Source organism: Pleurodeles waltl, chromosome 3_1 (genome assembly GCF_031143425.1).
Source record: "Pleurodeles waltl isolate 20211129_DDA chromosome 3_1, aPleWal1.hap1.20221129, whole genome shotgun sequence".
NCBI lineage: Eukaryota > Metazoa > Chordata > Amphibia > Caudata > Salamandridae > Pleurodeles > Pleurodeles waltl.
In genome coordinates this window covers 1,029,083,473-1,029,106,562 of record NC_090440.1, presented here as the reverse complement: position 1 = coordinate 1,029,106,562, position 23,090 = coordinate 1,029,083,473, and the positions used below count along the sequence as shown (strand labels likewise).

General features: G+C 45.4%; 1 protein-coding gene across 2 annotated transcripts in view; it reads left to right on the top strand.

The window, feature by feature from the left end:
- The first annotated feature begins 756 nt into the window (after window positions 1-756).
- Window positions 757-23,090, top strand: part of ZNF148 (zinc finger protein 148) — a 216,228-nt gene continuing 193,894 nt past the window's right edge. Inside the window, exons 1-2 of one of the 2 annotated variants that reach the window (XM_069224288.1) lie at window positions 795-995; window positions 9,247-9,301. The gene's annotated coding sequence lies outside the window, so the exon portion shown is untranslated. Of the gene's footprint in view, window positions 996-9,246; window positions 9,302-23,090 lie in introns of both variants that reach the window. The other variant, XM_069224287.1, reaches the window with a different exon arrangement.

Sequence of the window (23,090 nt, the reverse complement as noted above, 5' to 3'; positions counted from 1 at the left end):
CTCTCTCCAGCATGTGTCTTAACCCCCTAAAATATAACTTCATCCTTTGCAACCAATTAAGCCAGAACATATTACTATCACTTTACTGTTTGTTGTAAATGTATTTCTGGAAGAGTTAAACCAAAATGTAAAACTGCCTCTTGGGCTGCTTATCATGCCTCCTCCCCTCGTGATTCCACCATCCTTTTATCTCACTTTGATCCCGAATGTACAGGTTCAGCAGTTGAGACGTATCGTTTGCTACCTCGTGTATTTTTTTTGCTCTTGATACTTGCACAATTATCACTATTGCCTCATGTTATGTAACGTTTGTTTTTGTAACAGGCTCACTTGTAATTCTTCTCCTCTTGTATCTTTACTTTGCCTATTGTGAAGCGCTCTGATACCTTCTGGTAAAGTCCGCGCTATATAAAAACGCATTAAATAAAATAAAAGTGGTCTTGGCCGGCCGTCAAGGCTCTGCTGGTTACCCGTGGCCGCGCGGCGATTGGCCGGGGCGTGCTGCTGATGCGCGCCCCGATGTGCCCGGCCAGGTGCTCAGGGACTCTCTGCTGTGGTCGCTCGCAGCGACGCTGCCTGAACCCCGAGCGCGCTGGAGCCTTCCGCAGCCTCCGACCCCTCCTGCCTCCTAGCGCGTGCGCCTGTATCAGAAGACCCACCCACGGGGTGTCCGCACGGAGTCCTGCGGACCGACAGAAGCCCAAGCTGGCAACGAGGAGCATAGAGAAGGTTCGTCTGTCACGTGACGGTCGTGGTTGCTAGAGACGACAAATGGGCATTCCTCTAATGTCAACTACACGCTACCCTATTCGAAGAGGCAGTGTTAAGTCCTCCGCTGCTTGTTTGTCGATCCCGGCATGCCGTGCGACGCTGCGGCGCTCTAGCTGGAATGTCGCTGGTTCACGGACTTTTCAAGCAGAGGCTGGAACGGAGGCACTTCCCGGGGAAGAGATGCCCGGGGGCAGTGGCGGCTTGTGACATCCCCGGGAGAGCTGGTAAGGTTTGTGCGGCAGTCTTGTACAGGGCATCAGGGAGATTTCAAAGCAGAAGCGTAGGAATGAAAGGGGGGCAAGCAGGCCGCGGCCTGCTTACCAGCTGAGTGGGTAATAGGGGGGGTTCAGTCAAGTGTAGGAAGGAAGACAAGTAGCTGGAGGCCACCCTGGCAAGGACGGCACCTAGGGAACATAAAAAAAGGCTGGTCGGGTCAGTAGAGACTGAGGAAACCGAACGCGCAGGATGAGGAAGGGAAGGTGACAGGTGGGCGGAGCTAGGGTCAAGAGGTCTGAAGGCGTTGAGGCGAGGGCTGTGGGCAGACAGGAAGAAGGGAGACCCAGACCGCCCTTTTCATTCTCTGGTGTTTATAGCAGCTCTCTGAAAAATATATGTAATCGCATTCTGGCACCCGTTTGATTACAACCCCTCCCAGCTGTCAAATGTGCATTCACGTCCGGTTCACTATGCAGGGTTTTCCTATGATGCACTTAGGGTTATCAAGGTATACGTTAAAGTTCTTGTCTTTTTTCAGCTCGTATCCAAAATAAAGTGAACTCTATGCCCCCAGCTCTGTTCTCGCTCTGGTGTTTTGTTGTCCCTTTAAACTTGTCGCCCCTTATTGTGGATCTTTCAGGTAATTTTTCACCAGTACTATTTAAAACATTCCTTACTCACCGTACTTAAGATAGTTCAATCCATTAGGGCATTTTTATCACTTCGATTTGACATAATGACCAGTTGTCTTTCCCTGAGGTTTGAAGTGAGGGTTATAGGCCTACCCGTCGGGCGGGGGCGGAGGGGGGAGGGTGGGGTCGTCAAATTGACGACTTATTTAATTTTCTGTTTGTAGTAGACATCTGAAAATATATGAAAATGCATTTCTGTCTCCCTGGGTAACCCCCCCCCTTCAGTTAAACGTGCATGCACATCAGCAGTGTTTTTCTATGAGGCACTCAGAGTTGTCAAGGTATAATATGTTACATTTCTTGTGATTTTTCAACCCTCACCCAAAATATCGTGAACTCTGTTCCTCCACCTCCATTCTCGCTCTGATATTTTGCTGGCCCTTTAAACGTTTTGACCCCTTTATGCGCCTTTCATGTAGTTCTACCCGAGTACAATTTAAAACACCCATTCCTTTCATATATTTAAACCCATTTGAAAATCCCCACATTCTGTCTTATACAAGCAGGGGCGTAGGAGACACACAATTTCTGGGGGGGACAGGGACAACCTTGAGGTGGGCCTCCTGCACAAAGCTTGCACCCAGAAGGGTTGCCGTGCGGGGGGTGATGGGGGGGGAGGGGGGGGAGGCGGTCGCTTCCAGTCGAGTCCTGTGAGACCGGCAATTCTCTGTCTGCTGGGCCCTTGGCTGCCTATTAGGCAGCGACAAGCTCTGTGCTGCAGTTCGCCTGTGTGAAGTCCTAAGAGGCCTGTACTGCCTGCTGGGTGCAGTGCTTCCTGCCGATTCCTGTGCTGCCTGCCATGCACTGTGCTGCCTGTTGGGAGCTTTCTTTCTAGTCAGGCTGTGTCAGTCTCTGGCCCCCCCCGCCTGCCTGTGAAGGCCAGTAAGGCCTATGATTGCTGCTAGGTCCTTGTCTGTCTGTCAAGTGGCAGTCTCTGTGCTGCCCCCTTCCTGTGAACTGCTGTGCTGTCTGACAGGGCCGGCCTTAGTGCTGGTGGCGCCCTGTGCAACATTGTTTGTTGGCGCTCCCCAGTGACCACCTCTGCCACGGATTCCCTCACTACCATCCATCACCACTCTCTCTCAGATGCATTTCATTAGTTTTATACCACCACTCATACTGGGAAATATCCCTTACAACGCAATCAATGCAATGCAATGACCATGCTGCCATTACCACAAATATGGGGCTAGCATGGATGCCTTTACCACACATGTCTTTACCACGCATATGCGTGGTTACAGCATAGAGAGCGGTTTAGCTGTCCGGGTGGAACAGGAAGAAGCAGAGGAGAGAGAGGTAAGTAGGGCTGTGGCCGGGTTTAGGGTGGGAGGTCGGGTTCATGTTTAGGACAGGGTAAGGTCGGGGTAGTTTTTAGGACATGGTGGGGTAGGTTTTAGGGTTCTGGGGGGCAGGGGCATCAAGGTAGTTTTTAGCACAGTTCAGGGTAGGTTTTAGGGTTCAGAGTGGGAGCGGGTAGTTTTTAGGACAGGGCAGGGTTACTTTTAGGGCTCAGGGCGGGGGGGGTTAGGGCTCAGGGCAGGGGCAGTTTTAACTGATTGGGCAGGGTGGAGTATGGTATCAGGTGTAAGGGGGCAGGGCGGGGAGAATTTACCACGCATGTTTCTTTACCAAACATTCTTTTACAGCGAAATTCGTTGTAAAGGCATGAGTAGTAAAGACACGGTCGTTGTTGAGACCGCGATGTTAAGGCATGCATGATATACGCATGTGTTGTTCCATCATTCAGCCCTCACACCAGTCTAGGGTGTCAAAGCACTTTACATCACACAGATATTACGCAGAGACAATCATCATATATGTGTAAATCAGTGTATATGAAATGTTACATAAGACAGAGGACGACAAGGTGTAGGTGTCATAGGTCATCCATACTGGTAGCAGGTATAGTTTAAGAGTGGTTTATCTGGAGAAGCGCAAACTCAGAATTTAAAACATAACACCATGGTTGGGGGCTTTCTTTAATAATAAGAATTGATTTGCGCTCAAATTAACTTGTTTTGCAACATTAAGTTAACGAAAAAGTGGGGGGAAATCATAACGCTCTAATCTATACCTTGATGTTTGCATGTAGCTCTTTGATAAGTTCATTGCTCACTGTTCTATATTCAGTTTTAATTTATAAATTGCAGGGGACAAAAAAGGAGCTCTCTGATGTAGGAAGCTGGCCTGGTATGTGGTGAGTACCTATGGTATTATCACCTTATGCCAGGTATCCCCTTATTAGTGAGGTGTAGGCAGTGTCTAGAAGCCAGGGCTCTCTAGAGGTAGCTGCGGATGAGCAGCCAAGACTTGCCTAGGAGACATGCAAAGCTCATGCAATACCACTGTAGTAACACAGCACTTACACACATGAAAGAAACACGTGTTATGAAAATAAAGGTTCCTTATTACAGTAACACAAACACGAAAACACTAGATAGGCAATACTCCCAATAGAATGTAAGTAGCACACTATCATATGTACAGCAGCAATCAGAAGTGGGCATAAAAAGCAATAGAAAATAGTGAAAAGCAATAGGCAATACTGAAGGCCTAGGGGGGACCAGACCATATACTAAAAAAGTGGAATGCGAAAGCTGGGTCCCCACGCAAGGAAGTGGAATCTGTAGAGGGGAGCTGCAGGAACTAGGAAACCCCAAAGGTAAGTACCAGAGTGCCCTCCAGTGACCAGGAGAAAAGAGGTAAGTTACTGGTTTTTCCCCAACCCACCAAAAGGACTTCAGAGAAGGATATTGCAAATGCAGGCAAGAATGCAAGAAGCTAGAGGTGGATCCTGGAAGAGGAAGACTTGGAAAAGAAGGGAACCAAGTCCAGTTTACGTAGGAGTGTCCGGTCGTGGCAGGAGCCACTACCCACCCATCTGTGGATGCAGGAGTTGCTCGGCCGGGAGATGAAGACGGTCAGCAGTGCAGCACTGGGGCAGATGAAGCGTTCCTAGGTGATGCAGTCGACGTCCCATGCGGGATGAAGAATTGCAGTCAGTCTGTGGTGTGGAAAACCAACCAGCAAGCCTTGGCAAAGGCAAATGTCGCAGTAGGACAAAAGTGGAGCTGCCGGGGACCAGCAAGGTTCAGGGGGACTTAACCCATGGAGGGGAGTCCCAGGTGACCCTCAGCAAGGCAGAGAGTCTGGAGAAGGAGAGGCAGCCCCCACAGAAGACCTACAGGCAAGGAGCCCAGGAGCTGCAGAGAGGCCCACGCAGCACACATGAAGAGAGGTCCCATGTCGCAGGCGAAGCACGTTGAGGGCTGTGCTTCACAGAGAAGAGTGCTGGGGACTCAGGCTACATGGAGCCTGAAGATCCCTTGGAGGAGATAACAACAGGCCTTGGTAGCTGCAAGAGATGCGGTGCATGGGGGTACTGTCCTGCATGGGAAGGCAAGGACCTACCTACTCCAAAGTTGGACAGCTGGTAGAGAGGACCAAGGAGACCACTCCAGACTATCACCCCCTGATGCAGGATCCACGCAGCTCAAGAGCAGAGGAGATCCATGCAGCCGGTCGTTGTTGCAGTTGGTGCCTGCAGATGCAGGTAAGTGACTCCTTCACTCCAAGGAATTTTCCTTCTTTCTTCACATGCAGACTGAAGACTTGCTGCCCTCAGAGGAAGCACAGCCGGGCTAATGTTGCAGTTGCTGGAAGGAGCCAGAGAAACAATGCTGCAGGGTGAAATCGCTGCTGGAGCTGCAGATTGTAGGTTCCTGTGAAGTCCAGTTGCGGTTCCAGTGGCCAGAAGTCAAAGTAAACGTTGCAGAGGAGTCCTGCTGGAATCTTGCACATTGAATCTGAGGACCCACCCAAGAGGCAAACCCTAAATAGCCCAGAAAGGGGGATTGGTCACCTAGCAGGGTGACCACCTAGGAGGGGGCTGTGACGTCACCTGCCTGACCTGGCCACTCAGATGCTCACAGAGGCCTCTGCCCACCTTGGATTCAAGATGGCAGAATCAAGTGGCCACCTGGAGGAGTTCCAGGCACCACCCCTGGGGTGGTGATGGACAGGGGAGTGGTTACACCCATTTCCATTGTCCAGTTTCGCACCAGAGTAGGGGCTGAGGTCCCTGAACTGGTACAGACTGGTTTATGCAAGGAGGCCCTTCAGAGCATACCATTAGCTTGGCGAGGGTACCCCTCCCAACCCTTGTAACACCTATTTCCAAATGGAGAGGGTGTTGCCTCCCTCTTCCAAAGGAAATCCTTTGTTCTGCCTTCCTGGGCATGAGCTGCTCAAGCAGCAGAAGGAGGGCAGAAATATGTCTGAGGGGTGGCAGCAGCATGGGCTGCCCGGAAAACCCTAGAAAGCTGATAGGAGCAATGCTGGGGATCCTCTAAGGAGCACCCAAAGTGCATGGAATCATACAAACAATACTGACAATAGGATTGGGGTATGATTCTGATATGTTTGTTACCAAACATGCCCAGGTTCTGAGTTGCCATTATGTAGCTGGACAGAGGGAGTGACCTATGTCCAGTACACTCGTAAAATGGCGTACTTGCACTCACGAGGTCCAGGAAAATGTAGCTGGAGTTCGTGGGGGCACCTCTGCTCCTCCAGTGGTGCCCTCACACACAGGTACTTGCACCCTGCCCTCTGGCTAGGAGGGCCTGCCATAGAGGTGACTTAGAGTGACCTGGTGCAGTGACCTGAAGTGAAAGGGTACATGCACCTTTTCACGCAGGCTGCAATGGCAGGCCTCCAGACATGGTTTGCATGGGCTCCTATGGGTGGCATAATACATGCTGCAGCCCATGGGGAACCCCTGATCCCCCAATGCCCTGGGTACCATATACTAGGGACTTATAAGGGGCACCAGTACGCCAAATGTGGGGTGTGTGTGGTCCAAACAACCAAATTTAATGGGAGAGAGCACTGGGGTCCTGGTTAGCAGGATCCCAGTGAACACAGTCAAAAGTGGGGTAACCATGCCAAAAAGAGGGTACTTTCCTGCATCTGACAAAAACAGTAACCCACTGACCTATTCACATTATATAGACTTTGTGATCTGCATGTAGACGTTCTTTGTAGCAGGCATAGTAACCCTGTATGTTATGATGAGTCAAAACTCCGACTAGACAAAACTTCAATCTCTCTTCAGGAAGACCATTAATCACCGCAATTATCTTGAGATTTTTATTGTTGCCTGAAAACTGTTAATGGCAAGGAACACCCAACAGGTGCTTTTAAAGTCAGAATATACTTGCAGTCACAGCACCCCCATCCTAAGTCAGCACCCGGTGCAGCGGCACCGGTTGCCTCGCCCTAGAGCCGGCCCTGCTGCCTTACCTAGCCCTGTCCATCTCTCAGGCCATCTGGTTCTTCCTGGGACCCGTGATGTGTGCTAGTCTCTCTGCCGTCTATCCAGCAGTGCCAGGCTCTGTACCACCACAGCCTGTGAAGTCCTGCAAAGCCTGTGAGCTGCCCCAGTGCTGGCTTCCATCCACAGGCCATTGGCAGGAAATTAGATTTACAGACAGCCCTTGGCCTTTAGAGTGGGCTTTCACAAATACCAGGAAGGCTGAGGGAGAGACGGGGGACCGAAATGTTGGGGAGGCAGGATGTCAACTTAGGAGACAATAATTAGCTCTGGGGCAGGCAAGCTGGAGACAGAGGAGAGAAGAGAGTGGTGACAGAAACGGGTGCCCTAACAAACATTGCTGCACAGGGTGCCACCAGCGCGCTAAAGCCTGCCCGGCTTATATCTCACAGTAACTCAACAACACTGTTTTTAGAAAGGGAGATACTCTGCAACACAGCACTGGATTTAAAAAGAAAGGGAGTTACTTGGCAATACTTTATTTAATTACCCTAACCTCTTTAGCTTCTCAAATCTTGCTGCTGTCTTCAGGGTTCGATTTTTAAGGGAAGGGTAGGGCTCAGGAGGGACGGGATGCAGACAGCAATCAACAAAGGGCCTCTCTTCTCCCTTTGTTCTCAGAAGTGCAGACTGCAGGCAGCTGTGGCGGCAAGGTGAGAAGGAATCCCTTGTGTGCTGCAGCACAACAAAAGGGCAGAGGGCAAGTGTCCTGGAGGCAGGTCACAGGTCAAGTGCAGGGCCAGTATAGGTAGCGCTTTCACGCGGCGCTAATGGCCCTGCAAATTACAGAACAGAAGGGAAAATTCTTCTGTCCCCCCCACCCTTGTCCCCCGTGTCCCCCCCACTCCAAAATCTGGGGGGGACATGTCCCCCACACTTCCTACGCCCATGTATACAAGTACTTTTGGCATTTACTAAAATATGTATACACGCTCTATGTGAGCGTACCTAAGTATTGTCTGCCCCTCCACATGGCTCGCGTTCATGCCTTCATCGTATTCATTTTGTTATTTTAACCTCTGTATGTATGCATGTTTGTGTGTGTGTGTGTGTGTGTGTATATATATATATATGCATGCATATATATAAAAAAACATAACATTATGATGCCAGAGGAGAAAGAATGTTCTTGTGCTGCCGTGCAGCTGGTCCGGGAGAGTGGCCGAAAGGAGACCTGTTTTTCTTTAAAAAAAAAAAACACACGCACACGCTATGCTTCAGGGGTCAACTTATACTCAATTGCATATGCAGTTGGCCTGATCCAACTGATCTGTCAAATGTAAAATTCACCAAAACGGTTTTGAGGCAACCAGTAAACTTTGAGTTCGTTTTTTATTTGGTATGCCATATCTCCATGCTGGTCAGTTTCAGGTCTAATTGCCCTCCCAGTTTTGTGTATTGCAATTCAGACTGTCCTTGCCCAGCAGAAAGCACAGGATGCAAGAGAGGAGTTGACAGCCTCTTTTCATTATAGGAGGTTTGCCAGCTAACCTTGTCTTCTGTAGGTGTTACTTCTGGCAGGTCCTAGACCTCCCAAGTCTAGTGAACGAGAATGGTTCTTCCTTTTCCCTTCCAAAGAATTGCAGTTTGACTTTACAAAACATTGTAGTTTGTGAAGGTGGCAGCACAGGGAGTTTGGCACGCATTGAAAAGGGGATGCAGCAGCTTTGGCTACAGTCCACTATACGGTTCGCCCTATTACGGAGCTTCATAATTACAGAGGGGACCTAACAGGTGTGCACAACCTCGGATGTTTCTCAGAACTCTCATGCATACTACACATACTTTTCTGGGATGAATTTAGCCCATTTATGGCCTACACAGCTTTACCAGCGAGAGCTGAAATGAAGTACCTTCACCGGAGGTAGGGCAAAAAAGTGCATGTATCCTACTACTGCGACCATCTTCTGCCATTCACAATTAGTGGCATAGCCTGGTCCTCAGTAACTCGATAAAGGCTTGCACATTTTAGTCTAGCAATATACCACAGTCCTCGAGAGCAGTTCCCAAGAACCCAAAAACACCAGATGCTTGCTCAAGAAAACATACCTGGTCTGCCAGAAGTTGAAAACTGGAGTCTGTTGTCGCATGAACACTGTTGCACAGAATTTGGACCCTGCACGTGCAAAAAATATTTGGTGTTGCCGATATTTATGACTTGATTTGGTGTTTTACAAGAAATTAACAAGCACAGCAGTTCACTTTTTAATTAATCTCATTCTACTACAGAACCCAGGAATATGGAAACTCGTGTTCTGAATTGGATCACGTGGTGGTAAGAAAGGTACTTAATAAAACAAGTAGCTTTTGCATTGTTATTGCAGGGACTGGAGAATAAAGTGCCCTAATTATATAATCACAATCAAAACTTGGAATGCTAACACCTTAATAACAATTTCACTTAATTTGCCTTCAGTTGACATTCAACTTTGATCATGCAGTCCTATAAGCACAAGTTCAGTTTCATCACAAGACTTTTTTTTTTCTGCTTCTTTTAATTGTTTGCAGTTTGGGGCAAATACTGATAGGTGGCCAACAGTGACTGGTAGTAAAAATGTTTCGCTCCCCCCAAGTGGTTTGCAGGGCTGAGGCTTTTTAAATGCTGTAGTATATACGTAAAGAATAGATAATTTACAGCCAAAGCTTCTATAAAGGTATAGTTCTCTTTTGATGTAGTCGTGCTTAATGGCTGTTGAAGTAGTGTGTATCACAGCATGTTTGTTTTTCACACTGTACAAATAACATACGTGCATATATCACTGGCAGTGAACAAACATCATGCAAGAATAAGTGCAATTGATATAGAGCAGTATTTAGTAAAATAACCACAGTCAAGACTGCTGGACATAGTGAATTACAAATATGAGAAGCGGTTGCAGTTAAAAAGAGAAAAAATCATAGTTAATTGTCTGGTTGTTGGATATTTGCAGTTCAGAGGGGTGGCCTTATTTACCTGTGAGACTGTCTATTTAGAGCCAAAAAGGGATACTTGTGGTTTAGGTTCAGCACTGGAGTTAGGGGTCATTCCAAGCCAGCTCCTAACAACAGGGCAAAGGTAGAGAAGGGGAGCAGAACTAGTCAAGGACCGGATTGGTAAATAACATGTAGTGCAAAAAGTGAATAAAGTTTTCACTACTTGATATGCCTCGTCAGTGAGTTCGAGATACAGTGCTTAATTTTAGCCAGTGGTTTCATGCGGGGCCTAAAAGCACTCCTTTTTAGGGGCCATCACTTATTTTTCCATCAGACTTTGACTCCCAGAAAGAAAGTGAAAAACACAGACGGGGAAATGAAGGAAGAAGAGAAATACAGAATAAATGTGTCAAAGGGAGAAAGCAGGAACGTGCAAGAGTGAAATGAAGGGGCAAGGAGTGTCTGTTGGTGGATTAAAACGGTTTTAGGTGGAATCAATACTGTGCAACCTTGCTATTTGGTACGCTGATATTGAACAGCGCTGGCTGCATATTTGTGAGCAAAACTTTGGGCCCTGGCATCTATCAATTACAAATTAAGCACTGCCAAGAAGTATGAATGTAGCCTCTGCGAGGGTGAGAAAAATATATAGCCGGGGGATGGCTGGTATGTAAGATGCCCCCAAACATCATGCTTGTCTTGTTAAACTTGTAAGAATGTATATGTATTCCGATTATTAGGAATACGTTCTGTAGAGCCGCTCAGAGCAGCAGTTAAAAGGCAGCCTATTGTGTAATTCTCTTACGGGTATTTTGCAGTGGTGAAACTAAACAATGAACATTCAAATCAGTCGCCAAGAAGCGTCTGAGATGCCAGCGTGATTGTGTTCTTTGGAATGGACATTACAAAGGCCACGAGAATGCCTTTTATTTGCAGATACTAAAAATGAATAAATATTCTGGTGTGTGGTGAATAATTATGGAGGACTGATCAGAGCAAAGATCCTAAAGCTTCTTGTTTTAAATGGAATTCACATTGACACCAACTACATTTCCTGTCACATAATTTCGCAGGACAATGAGTGTTGAACATTTTGGGGCCACCTTTCCTTCGTTTTTTTGTTATGTACACAATCCTGCTGTGTCAAATAAGCCATGAGCAGGGACACTTGAATTGTGCGATTCTGCATCAGCCACATTTTATGCATAGTTACGGATTTGTCATAATATCCTCCACCTGCTGCATAACTTTAAGATTTCAGTAATACATATGAATAAAGGTTTACTGGAAAAAAATAACTCAACAAGTTGTGAATCCTAGTGGCAGGCAATTTTGCAAGAATCACTGGCCACCTTTTCAAGTAGCTAAAGTTTTCAATTGTTAAAACTATGCTGATGAAGTGGAACTTTTGCCTATATAGAGATAATATCCTTTAAAATGCTAGAAAAGGATAGAATGGCAAAATAAAATTACAGCATAATTTGTTGAATTATGCTGCCTGATTTATTTATTTTTGTCACATAATTTGTTCTTTTGTTGCTTCCAAACTACAGTGGTTCTGACCACTAATTATTTCACCATATAACTAACATTTTGCCACACTATACAGGGAGTGCAGAATTATTAGGCAAATGAGTATTTTGACCACATCAATCCTCTTTATGCATGTTGTCTTACTCCAAGCTGTATAGGCTCGAAAGCCTACTACCAATTAAGCATATTAGGTGATGTGCATCTCTGTAATGAGAAGGGGTGTGGTCTGACATCAACACCCTATATCAGGTGTGCATAATTATTAGGCAACTTCCTTTCCTTTGGCAAAATGGGTCAAAAGAAGGACTTGACAGGCTCAGAAAAGTCAAAAATAGTGAGATATCTTGCAGAGGGATGCAGCACTCTTAAAATTGCAAAGCTTCTGAAGCGTGATCATCGAACAATCAAGCGTTTCATTCAAAATAGTCAACAGGGTCGCAAGAAGCGTGTGGAAAAACCAAGGCGCAAAATAACTGCCCATGAACTGAGAAAAGTCAAGCGTGCAGCTGCCACGATGCCACTTGCCACCAGTTTGGCCATATTTCAGAGCTGCAACATCACTGGAGTGCCCAAAAGCACAAGGTGTGCAATACTCAGAGACATGGCCAAGGTAAGAAAGGCTGAAAGACAACCACCACTGAACAAGACACACAAGCTGAAACGTCAAGACTGGGCCAAGAAATATCTCAAGACTGATTTTTCTAAGGTTTTATGGACTGATGAAATGAGAGTGAGTCTTGATGGGCCAGATGGATGGGCCCGTGGCTTGATTGGTAAAGGGCAGAGAGCTCCAGTCCGACTCAGATGCCAGCAAGGTGGAGGTGGAGTACTGGTTTGGGCTGGTATCATCAAAGATGAGCTTGTGGGGCCTTTTCGGGTTGAGGATGGAGTCAAGCTCAACTCCCAGTCCTACTGCCAGTTCCTGGAAGACACCTTCTTCAAGCAGTGGTACAGGAAGAAGTCTGCATCCTTCAAGAAAAACATGATTTTCATGCAGGACAATGCTCCATCACACGCGTCCAAGTACTCCACAGCGTGGCTGGCAAGAAAGGGTATAAAAGAAGGAAATCTAATGACATGGCCTCCTTGTTCACCTGATCTGAACCCCATTGAGAACCTGTGGTCCATCATCAAATGTGAGATTTACAAGGAGGGAAAACATTACACCTCTCTGAACAGTGTCTGGGAGGCTGTGGTTGCTGCTGCACGCAATGTTGATGGTGAACAGATCAAAACACTGACAGAATCCATGGATGGCAGGCTTTTGAGTGTCCTTGCAAAGAAAGGTGGCTATATTGGTCACTGATTTGTTTTTGTTTTGTTTTTGAATGTCAGAAATGTATATTTGTGAATGTTGAGATGTTATATTGGTTTCACTGGTAATAATAAATAATTGAAATGGGTATATATTTGTTTTTGTTAAGTTGCCTAATAATTATGCACAGTAATAGTCACCTGCACACACAGATATCCCCCTAACATAGCTAAAACTAAAAACAAACTACAAACTACTTCCAAAAATATTCAGCTTTGATATTAATGAGTTTTTTGGGTTCATTGAGAACATGGTTGTTGTTCAATAATAAAATTAATCCTCAAAAATACTACTTGCCTAATAATTCTGCACTCCCTGTATGGTGACGAAACCCCTTGATGTGCACCAGTCCACACGTGAAGCATCCATTACATAAATGCTATAAACAACTGTATATAACCAGTAAATTATTTCCTGCAAAGATAAAATATTACAGTTTTTGTAACTTATTCGCATTAGAGCTATTGCATTCTATATCTATTCATAGGGAAATTGAGTAGAGCCACCTGACCCCAAGATATGATTCACAAGCGTGTTTTGATAGTGGGGTCATAACATCAGGTGAATTTTGCAACATGGTAGTGGACACAAACCTGTATGTTACAAAAAATAAAGTAATCCAAGTGCCATACATAAGGATTTAATAACAAGTTGCCACTGAGGTCAGTGCCATAAAAGCCAGTTAGTCACTGTACAGGCAACCTCCAGCGTTTCTTACTTGACTTTCACAAGTGACCCCTCCATAAATTCTCCAGGATGTCTATATTTTTAACATCTGTTTATTGCATTTTTGTGATACAAAAAAAAAACTCCATAGATGATATCACATAGTTAAAATAAAATAGACAAAAATGGAAACTAAACAAATCTCAACAAACCAGTCAGGTTGGCAGCAGCAGAATAACAATGAACAGGGTAATATAATAATCCCATTATAATGGATACTGAAGAGCAATACAATTAAAGATGCACCAAGGTTGGCCCGCACATTCCAGGAGCTGAGCCTCATTGCCTCACCTCGGGCACGCATGTGAAACTGTCACCATCTCATCTCTGTCACCCCGGTGAAACATGCCATTCAGCCATCAGACAGCACACAGGTAAATCATTTGCGAGCCACCCGGAGCTACTCTGCAGGGGCAGCGGGAGTGCCAGCTGTGGTAGGGATAGTATCAGAGCATACTGATATAGCGGGCAACCCAGGGGGTGCGGGGGATGATGCCTCGGTGTCCCTGATTCTCCCTTGTCTAACCAAATGCGGGCAAGCCAACAGAACTGCATCCCAGGAGAGCAGCAAAGGGGTTCTCCGGATTCTCTGTGACTCTTTTCTGGGCAGATCTTGTCTCTCGCAGCCTCACCCAATTGGTCAGCTCCCTGCTTCAGCCACCTAAATCGGGGCCAGAGGAAGATTTCCAGCTCATCATTATATGTCTCATGGCAAGTAGCAGGGCCAAGTCTTTTAAACGGTCATTCACTCTCTGAGCTGCGCTACGAGCATGCAAGCCCGGTGGACAAAGTTGCAGAGTGCACTTGAATTGCTTACCCGTGGCCAGCTGTATTACCAGTATGACTGAAGCCCAATACTGGCTGCAGCATAATGCATATAGGAAAAACTCAGGAAAACTGTGTTAATATCTTCCTGTCCAACCACAGGCCGGTCACGAGACTCTTGATTCTGGAGGATGGAATGGCCCCCAGCCTCCTCTCTCAGGAGCCAGGCTAGCATACTCCCTGCTTTATCCCCATCAGCATGAGCCCTTGCCATGTATGCCCTGTAATTGTATTGGCGCAAACACTTCACAGAGGCAAGCAGCTTTTCACACTCTGTGAATAGCCGCCCTTTGTCATCCTGTGTATTGGTCAGCCTCTCATAAAGCCCCTACAAAACCACCTCCTGTTGTCATACATCGGTGTGCAGTTGAGCACACACCCCACCTTATTTGCTATACAGTTACCACGTATTACTGTCTTAAGTGCCAGCCCCTGTACGTTCCAATTTGAGTCAAAGGTGATCAGTCATCTCAGTTATGCAGCCGTGGGGTAAGACAACCCCTCCACAGATGCCCTACTGTTCCCTCTGGTATCATACTGCACATCAAGCACACCTCATAATAGAACAGAAGACTGAACATCAACAAGCAAAAAAAGATTCCCGCCCCTCAGACTGAGACATGTACACATCCTGTTCAGACAGCTTGAAAGAGGCAACATGCCTAAGAAACAGGGCCCCACCTTCGTGGGCATCCCAGTCCATAGTGGCTACATTGAGAGGGGTCAGAAACCAGTCAAAACAAGAGGATCAAACTATGTAAAACTACATGGCTGCAATCTTGGGCATGGCTTCTGCAAAGTGAGCGCTGGTTTCCCTTGGGCCCGCACAAGAACTTGACCAGGATTCACCCTCCGGCAGTGTCTGCAAGTCTCCTGGACTGCCAAGGTTTGCAGAGGGGTGGCCGCTCAAGGTCTGCACAGCAATATAGTAGGGTGAGGGGCCCGTTGTCCCGGGTCGTCTCCCGCTGCAACTCTGCATAGTTCCCCCAGTGCTTCGCATTGGGCAGGTTTGCCTGGACGCCCCCCCCCCCTGTCTCGCGGGTGCAGGTCACAGCAAGGAGCTCTGAGCTGCTTACTCCATTTCAACTGGCTCTGCTCCCACCCCCTTAGGTCATCTACATGTTAAGCAAGATTGTTGCAATTTTGTACTTTATATTATGTTTTGTTCAAGGAACAAAGCTCATTGTGCATTAACTCTTGGTTAACAAAGTGAAATACTGTGCTTAATATAGCAGTATTGGAGGTTCATGCCGTGTTGGAGATTGTCCTTCCAGCATCTGGCTTTCTATCTGGTTTAATTATCCTCTTCTGAGAACGACTGCATCTGAGTGTTTGATGCAGAGGAAAGACTTAGGCAGTGCAAAGTGTATCTGGGGCTTATTGGCTTTTCTTGCAGTGTTTGCTTGTGTTCCTTAGTTGTTGGTTCATATTTCTCACTCATGAGGCCACTCTAGGTCTTTTCAACATTGTCCCCACCCAGGACTAAAGACTGCACGTGATGCTCCTCTGCCTTCTTCTTGGCTGGGGTCTGGGATCATTACCATATTCAAGAATGGCTTTCGTAGTGATCATACCATTAATGCCCAGCTAGTCTTATCGATTCCTCACAGAAAGCTTTGGGAAAATGATGCTTTCTAGACTTGAATCTTAGATTAAAAAAAAGACTGATATTCTCTCCTACTGTTAAGCAGGCCTCATGAGAAAGTAAGTACCACGGATAGAGTTTGCACATTCTGCAAGATATAGAAAAATGTATCTCTCTCAACAAAGAATCCCTTTACCTGTTCTTTGTGGGGTTGAAGTCCATATTTGGGAATCTGTTTAGACAACTTATACACTTCTGAATGAAAATAGGCCTCTTTTGTGCAGTGGTAAATGTCTTGATAAACTCCATGTCTTTAATAGTAATAAGAGCCATTGGGACAAAGAGGGTAAAAGGACTAAACCCCTTCTGGTGATACAGGGTATCCAGCAGGGGTGTCAGGCCTTCAGCTTGCTTTACTCTTTACATTAACCATTTACAAGGGTACCAAGGTGCGGTGCACCAAAGCTGGGAGGTATGAAAATATATGACTGCCTGATTGTGAATGACACTTTTATTAGTGTACTGCACACCAATGGAATGCAGAATCCATTCCATTGATTTTCAGCCTTTCTAGCACGACTTGTAGTTAATAGTTCGAAAATTACATTTATAGCATTTCACCCACATGGGGGTAATTTAAGACCAAGCTATATCTGGTTCTTATGCCTCTTGAACGACTGTTTGTTCAACTTTGGTTATTTGAGTATTAGAATAAGGGCGAATGACAAATATAATAATCAGCCGACGAAAAGTAATAACTTTCTGACACAGCAAGCTGGTACTATAATTTGTTTCACTTAAAACCAGTGCAGAATGGTGTTATCTCTCGCAATGCAGGTCTTCAGGGCTACACCTCGATTAGATGCAGTAATTGATGTCCATATTTGGGGGTTCTTTAATGTTTCTTGTTGGATTAAATCAGAGAATTGTTTTATGAAACGCCTGTTGGGTCTCTCACGAAGTACCTGTACCATTCCTCTGTGTCTGGATATGTGTTTTAGTGCTATTAGAAGTTTCGTTTTTTTAATACACAATCAACTCTGGTTGGATGACTGATTCTGACATTGCGGCAGATAATAAAGGGTTTAGCGAGTACTTTTGTCGACGTATGATAATTAATACCTAATTGGTGGTTTATTTAAGTGACTGTCCCTCACTAGACTTTAACTATTTCACACATGTTGACTTTTTATATACTGTACACTATATCTGTATCCACATATATATGATTAGACTTCCTTTTTTAGTGTATATTGTCTCACAGAATCTCTTCTTCGATATACCTTTGTAGAAACAACAATAGCCCATAGGCTCGCTCTTTTCCATGGAGCCCTGTCCCTATCTAAGGATGGTAAGCATTAGTATGCCTGAATTTTGTTATATCACTCAGCATGGCATCACATTAGCACTGAGTGCCATTTCACCTTTAGCTTTATATTTTTCATACATATTTTGTATTTTATTGATGAACCTTGTAACTATTTGGCATTTCTATCTTTTGATGTTTCCACAGGTCATCCTCAGTTTTTGTCTACTAGATATATAACTGATTTGAGTAAGTTTACTCATGGTTTTGTTCTCTCACATAATTAAAATAGCTCTACTCAGTGTAGTTTTCACTTTAAGCTCATGAGAAGGTTATTGCACATAGTTCTGATGAAGCACCAGTTGATCCGGTAGGACTTTTCGAGGCGCGAAACATGATGACTTCCTTTAGTGGTCGAAGAAAATCTCTTCCTCCACTATTTTGGTAGACTGTGGGATCATCACTTACCTTTCACTCTGTACTGTTTTTTAATCTTGACCAGCACCTGTTCTCGCTTAATAAATTTTGTTTTCGAGTGGGTGGCCAAGCCAATTTGAAACCTTTTTCTCTCCAGCTTTTTTTCTTTTTCTTTTTTTGCCTATAGGTTTAAATGTATTTCTATTCACTCCATATCAAGGCACAGATCACTACAAAAGATCTCCGGCAAAGAGCCCATTTGAGGGGCCAATGAGACATTGCAGGGCCGGTCTGGCGAGGAGCAAGCCCTATGATGAAGGATGACATTGAACGGATGTGTGAGGGATTTTGCTTCTATCTTTAGAAGTGCCTAGTAGACTTATGTCTTTTTTTTTTTTTTTTTTTTTTTTTTTTTAGTTTTGAGCCTGCGTCGCATGCGTTTCGCTAAGCGAGACGCTTTTGTAACTAAAAAGGGCTCGGAGCCCTGTCCACGTCACGTCAGTGTTTGTGTTTGGCTTGTGGGCTTGCCATTTAGAATCTGCTTGATTTCATTAGTGGAAGGCATGCTCACGTCATGCCTTTTTCGGTGTATAGCCCTCCTCGAGCGCATCGACCAAGTACAGAAAACATGCGAGGCTCGCTGTTTTCTGTCCGGCTCGTGAACTACTTTTTCCTCTCTTTTCCCAGCGCGATCTTGCTTGGCAGAAGTAGAGCGCTTTACATAATATCGACCCGGTTTCACAGTTAATTGCACTTTTTCCAGTTAGTACATAAATGCAATTTTGCCGATAGGTTTCATTACCAGTAAAAAGTTGGGTTTGGAGTTTACAAAACTATCAGCTCTAACACGAGCAAACACGAGACCCGTTGCATTGCAAATGCTTGTTTTTTTTGGAACAGTGTACTTTATTTTTTCATTGATTTTTTTCAATGCTACGAAGATGGATATAGGGCTGGGTGCTCACAGACATATGGCGGGCAAGGAATGAGGGACTGTGGGAATATTCCTTTTACTCTTATCAACATAAAGTAAATGTCCGGCTGGATAGTATACTATGCACTGCCACACTACAGACCCATATAACCTACGCCACCTATTTGGGGAAAACACTGTCAGATCACAACCCACTGGAACTGACAGTGGCATGGGGAAGGGCTCCCACACCGATCCCTACGTGTCGGTTACAACCACTGCTCCTTGAAGACACTGCACTAAAGGAACAAATAGCACAAGCCATAACCAATTTCTTTATTGAAAATGCCGGGACTGCCTCCTCCCTCTTGGTGGAGTGGGAGGCATTCAAGGTGGTGATCAGAGGGACGGTAGTGGGGGCGACAGTGGGTGCCCAAGTGGTGATAACAAGGGAATTTAAACTTGTAGAGGACAGTTTGGGCAGACTGGAGACAGAGGCTGTGCATAATGTTGTTTATGCTCAGGTGCTGCAGGATTCCAGGGCCAAGCATGCAAACTCCTTGAGCGGTTGCGGGTGGTGGACCATGCAAAATACATGGAACAAGCACACAGTGAAGGAGATAGGGCAGGCACACCCCTAGCACGACTTATAAAGGACGAGCCGCCCCCACCCCTATCTTGCACATTCTCACTCTGCGATTCATTGAACTAAGCACGCAAACAGAGATTAATGAGGCATTCCAAGGCTACTGTACAAATCTGTACTCTGCCCCCCCAATATTAGATCAAATGCAAGCATACTGGTTAGCTGGACACATTTTATATGAAATAGAATCCATGCTCGACAGAGGTCGACTCCATTGTCTGCTCTGTCCTAGATTCTGCTCCCCAGAAGGGCTGCCACTCTTACTACGAGTGGCCCTACAATACTGGAAGCTTACCCTCAAATACACTACCGGCACAATTCCTTATGCCCTGAATATCCCGTTAATGGGACTCCCCACGAATGTTGGAATATTGTCCCACAATAGAATGCAGGTGTAGACACAAGAAGCAGTGGATACTATTGGGGCGCTGTTGAAGGACAACCTACTACTCGCACATACAGACTTCACTCACAAACACAACCTGCCCACCTCATTATTTCTATTATATTCGAATATCGGATGCTATGTCAGGGATCACTGGGCACCGGATGGAATTGAACCCCACACACATGATTTCATCTATGCAATGTACATCACAGGACATGGGAGACACTTAATTAGAAGGCTTTATAAGTGCTTCAGGGTGCATTTACGGAAATCCCTCGCACCTCTGAGAACCAAATGGGGGGAGGATACAGGTAGAGAGCTGTGACAAAGAGTGGTCCTACATATTGACATACCCAAAACAAGTATCTTGTAATGCTAGATTTAAATTCAGACAATACACCATATTACATAGAGCATATCTTACACCACATAGACAGCACATCTTATTCCCAAAGTTGTCACCGACATGTCTGAAATGCAAAGCAGGAGAAGCAGAACTACTCAATATGCTATGGACCTGCCCTAGCATCACTCAAAACTGGCACTACATTGGTATCATACTGGAGAAGGTGACGGGGAGGGACGACTGGCAGACAGCAGAGGCGTGTCTGCTTGGTCTCTTCCCACATACAAAGAAGAGGAAGGTGTTGTCACTTGCGGACTTGGCCTCGATACTGGCAAAGTGCCTTTTAACTAGATGCTGGAAAGCAACAACCGCACCCTTGGTGATGCAGTGGAGTACAGAGCTGAGGGAGTGGGGTGCGGCAAAGAGCGCAACCCTCTGACGGGAGGAGAACAGAGGTTTACGACGGTGCCCCATAGCATTAGAATGGGATGCACTCATAGAAGTCTTTAAGAACACCTGCGAAAATGACACAGGGAATGGGTAAAGACGTGGCTGCTGTCAACCACATAGTGCTGGGCCTTTTATAATTCACAAATATGGATTAGAGATAGCAGACACAGGACATGACGGCAAGAAGAGTGTAGTTCCATAAGATATCAGCAGAGAAAAGTTACTAGGCCAACATCTGACACTGAATGTTAATGGTTATTAGAGGAGACATAAGCAGTTATAGAAGTTGTGCATGTTAGGCAGAAAGCATACTAGATGCCAGGGAATAAAAAAAAATAAAAAAATGTTGGGTGTTGGCTACCAGCCAGTAAGGGCATGCTTATGCCCCCACCCCAACTGGAGGGGGTAACAGTCTTTGAGCTCTCCCCTGCACACTAAAACATCTTATCCCACGGCAAGCAAGAGGACATTTGATTACTTTGGGTTTTGGTTTTACATTTGGGCCATGAGAGCTTGTCTAGCTCTCAAAATCGTCCCACTTGGAATGGTGAGGGCTGCACTTTTTGGACTTTGGGACGCTGCCATGTAGAAAAATGCACAAGACCTAGACACATCTGAAAACTAAACATTTGGGAGAGTCCAGGGTGGTGTGCTTCACATGCACCTCGCACCATTTTCTTACCCACAGTGCCCTGCAAACCTCAAACTTTGCTGGAAATCACACATTTTTCCCACATTTTTGTGATAGAACCTTCCGGAATCTGCAGGAATCCACAAAATTCCTACCACCCAGCATTGTCGTATCTGTACCGATAGAAATTCTCCCCCACTTGTCGGCCTAAAAACGTTATTTTTCAAACTTCCCTTTTGGACCCGCTTTGGTTCACCCTCATTTTTTTACATGTTTTTCGCTCTTCCCTGTCACAGGCACTTGTCCACCTACACAAGTGAGGTATCATTTTTACCTGGAGACTGAGGGGAATGTTGGGTGGTATGAAATTTGTGCCGGTGCGGCGATCCCACACAGAAATATGGGAAAAATATGATTTATTTTTAGCTAAATTTGAGGTTTGCTGAGGATTCTGGGTAAGAAAACACTGGGGCGATCAACGCAAGTCGCACCTCCCTGGAGTACCTCGGGTGTCTAGTTTTCAGAAATATTTGGGTTTGGTAGGTTTCCCTAGATAGCTGCTGAGCCCAGGACCAAAAACGCAGGTGTCCCGCCCCTGCAAAAACAGGTAGTTTTGTATTTGATATGTTTTATGTGTCCACATAGTGTTTTGGGGCATTTCCTGTTGCTGGCACTAGGCCTACCCACACAAGTGAGGTACCATGTTTATCAGGAGACCTGGGGGAATGCTGGGTAGAAGGAAGTTTGGGACTCCCCTCAGATTTCAGAACTTTGCAGCACTGAAATGTGAGGAAAAAGTGTTTTTTTGCCAAATGTTATGGTTTGCACAGGATTCTGGGTAACAGAACCTGGTGGAAGCCCCAGTCACCCCATCCTGGATTCCCCTAGGTGTCTAGTTTTCAGAAATGTACAGATTTGGTAGGTTTCCCTAGGTGCCGGATGAGTTAGAGGCCAAAATCCACAGCTAGGCACTTTCCAAAAATCACATCAGATTTCCATGTAAAAATGTGATGTGTCCATGTTGCGTTTCCTATTGCGGGCATTAGGCATACCCACGCAAGTGAGGTACCATTTTTATCAGGAGACTTGGGGGGGATACTGAATAGAAGAACTAGTGTTATTGCCCCTTTTCTTTCTCTACATTTTTTCCTTCCAAATGTAAGAATGTGTGCAAAAAAGAATTGTATTTGAGAAATGCCCTGTAATTAACACGCTAGTATGGGAACCCCGGAATTCAGAGATGTGCAAATAACCACTGCTTCTCAACACCTTATCTTGTGCCCATTTTGGAAATACAAAGGTTTCCTTGATACCTATTTTTCACTCTTTATATTTCACCATTGAATTGCTGTATACCTAGTATTCAACGAAAATCCATTGCAAGGTGCAGCTCCCTCATTGGGTGTGGGGTCTTGATGAACCTACAAGCCCTATATATCCCCGCAACCAGCAGGGTCCAGCAGACGTAACAGTATATTACTTTTGAAAATTTGACACGGCAGGAAAAAGTTACAGAGTAAAACATGGAGAGAAATGGCTGTTTTTGTCAGATCAATTTCAATATTTTTTTTAAATTAGTTATTATTTTCTGTAAGAAAACCTTGAATTCAGAATTTTGTCTACTTTTCAGAAAGGTTTCAATTCCGGGGATCCAGCATTGGTTTCGCACCCATTTCTGTCACTAACTGGAAGGAGGCTAAAAGCACAAAAAATAGTAAAAATGGGATATGTCCCAGTAAAAATGCCAGAATTGCGTAGAAAAATGTGGTTTTCTGATTCAAGTCTGACTGTTCCTGAAAGCTGGGAATATGGTGATTTTAGCACTGCAAACCTTTTGTTGGTGCCATTTTCAGTGAAAAAAACATAAGCCTTCTTCTGCAGCCCCTTTTCCCCATTTTATTTAAAAACAAAATGTTTGCTGTATTTTGGTTAAATTCTTGGTCTCCTCCAGGGGAACCCACAAACTCTAGGTATCTCTAGAATCCCTAGGATGTTAGAAAAAAAGGACACAAATTTGGCGTGGGTAGCTTATGTGGACAAAACATTATGAGGGCCTAACCGTGAACTGCCCCAAATAAC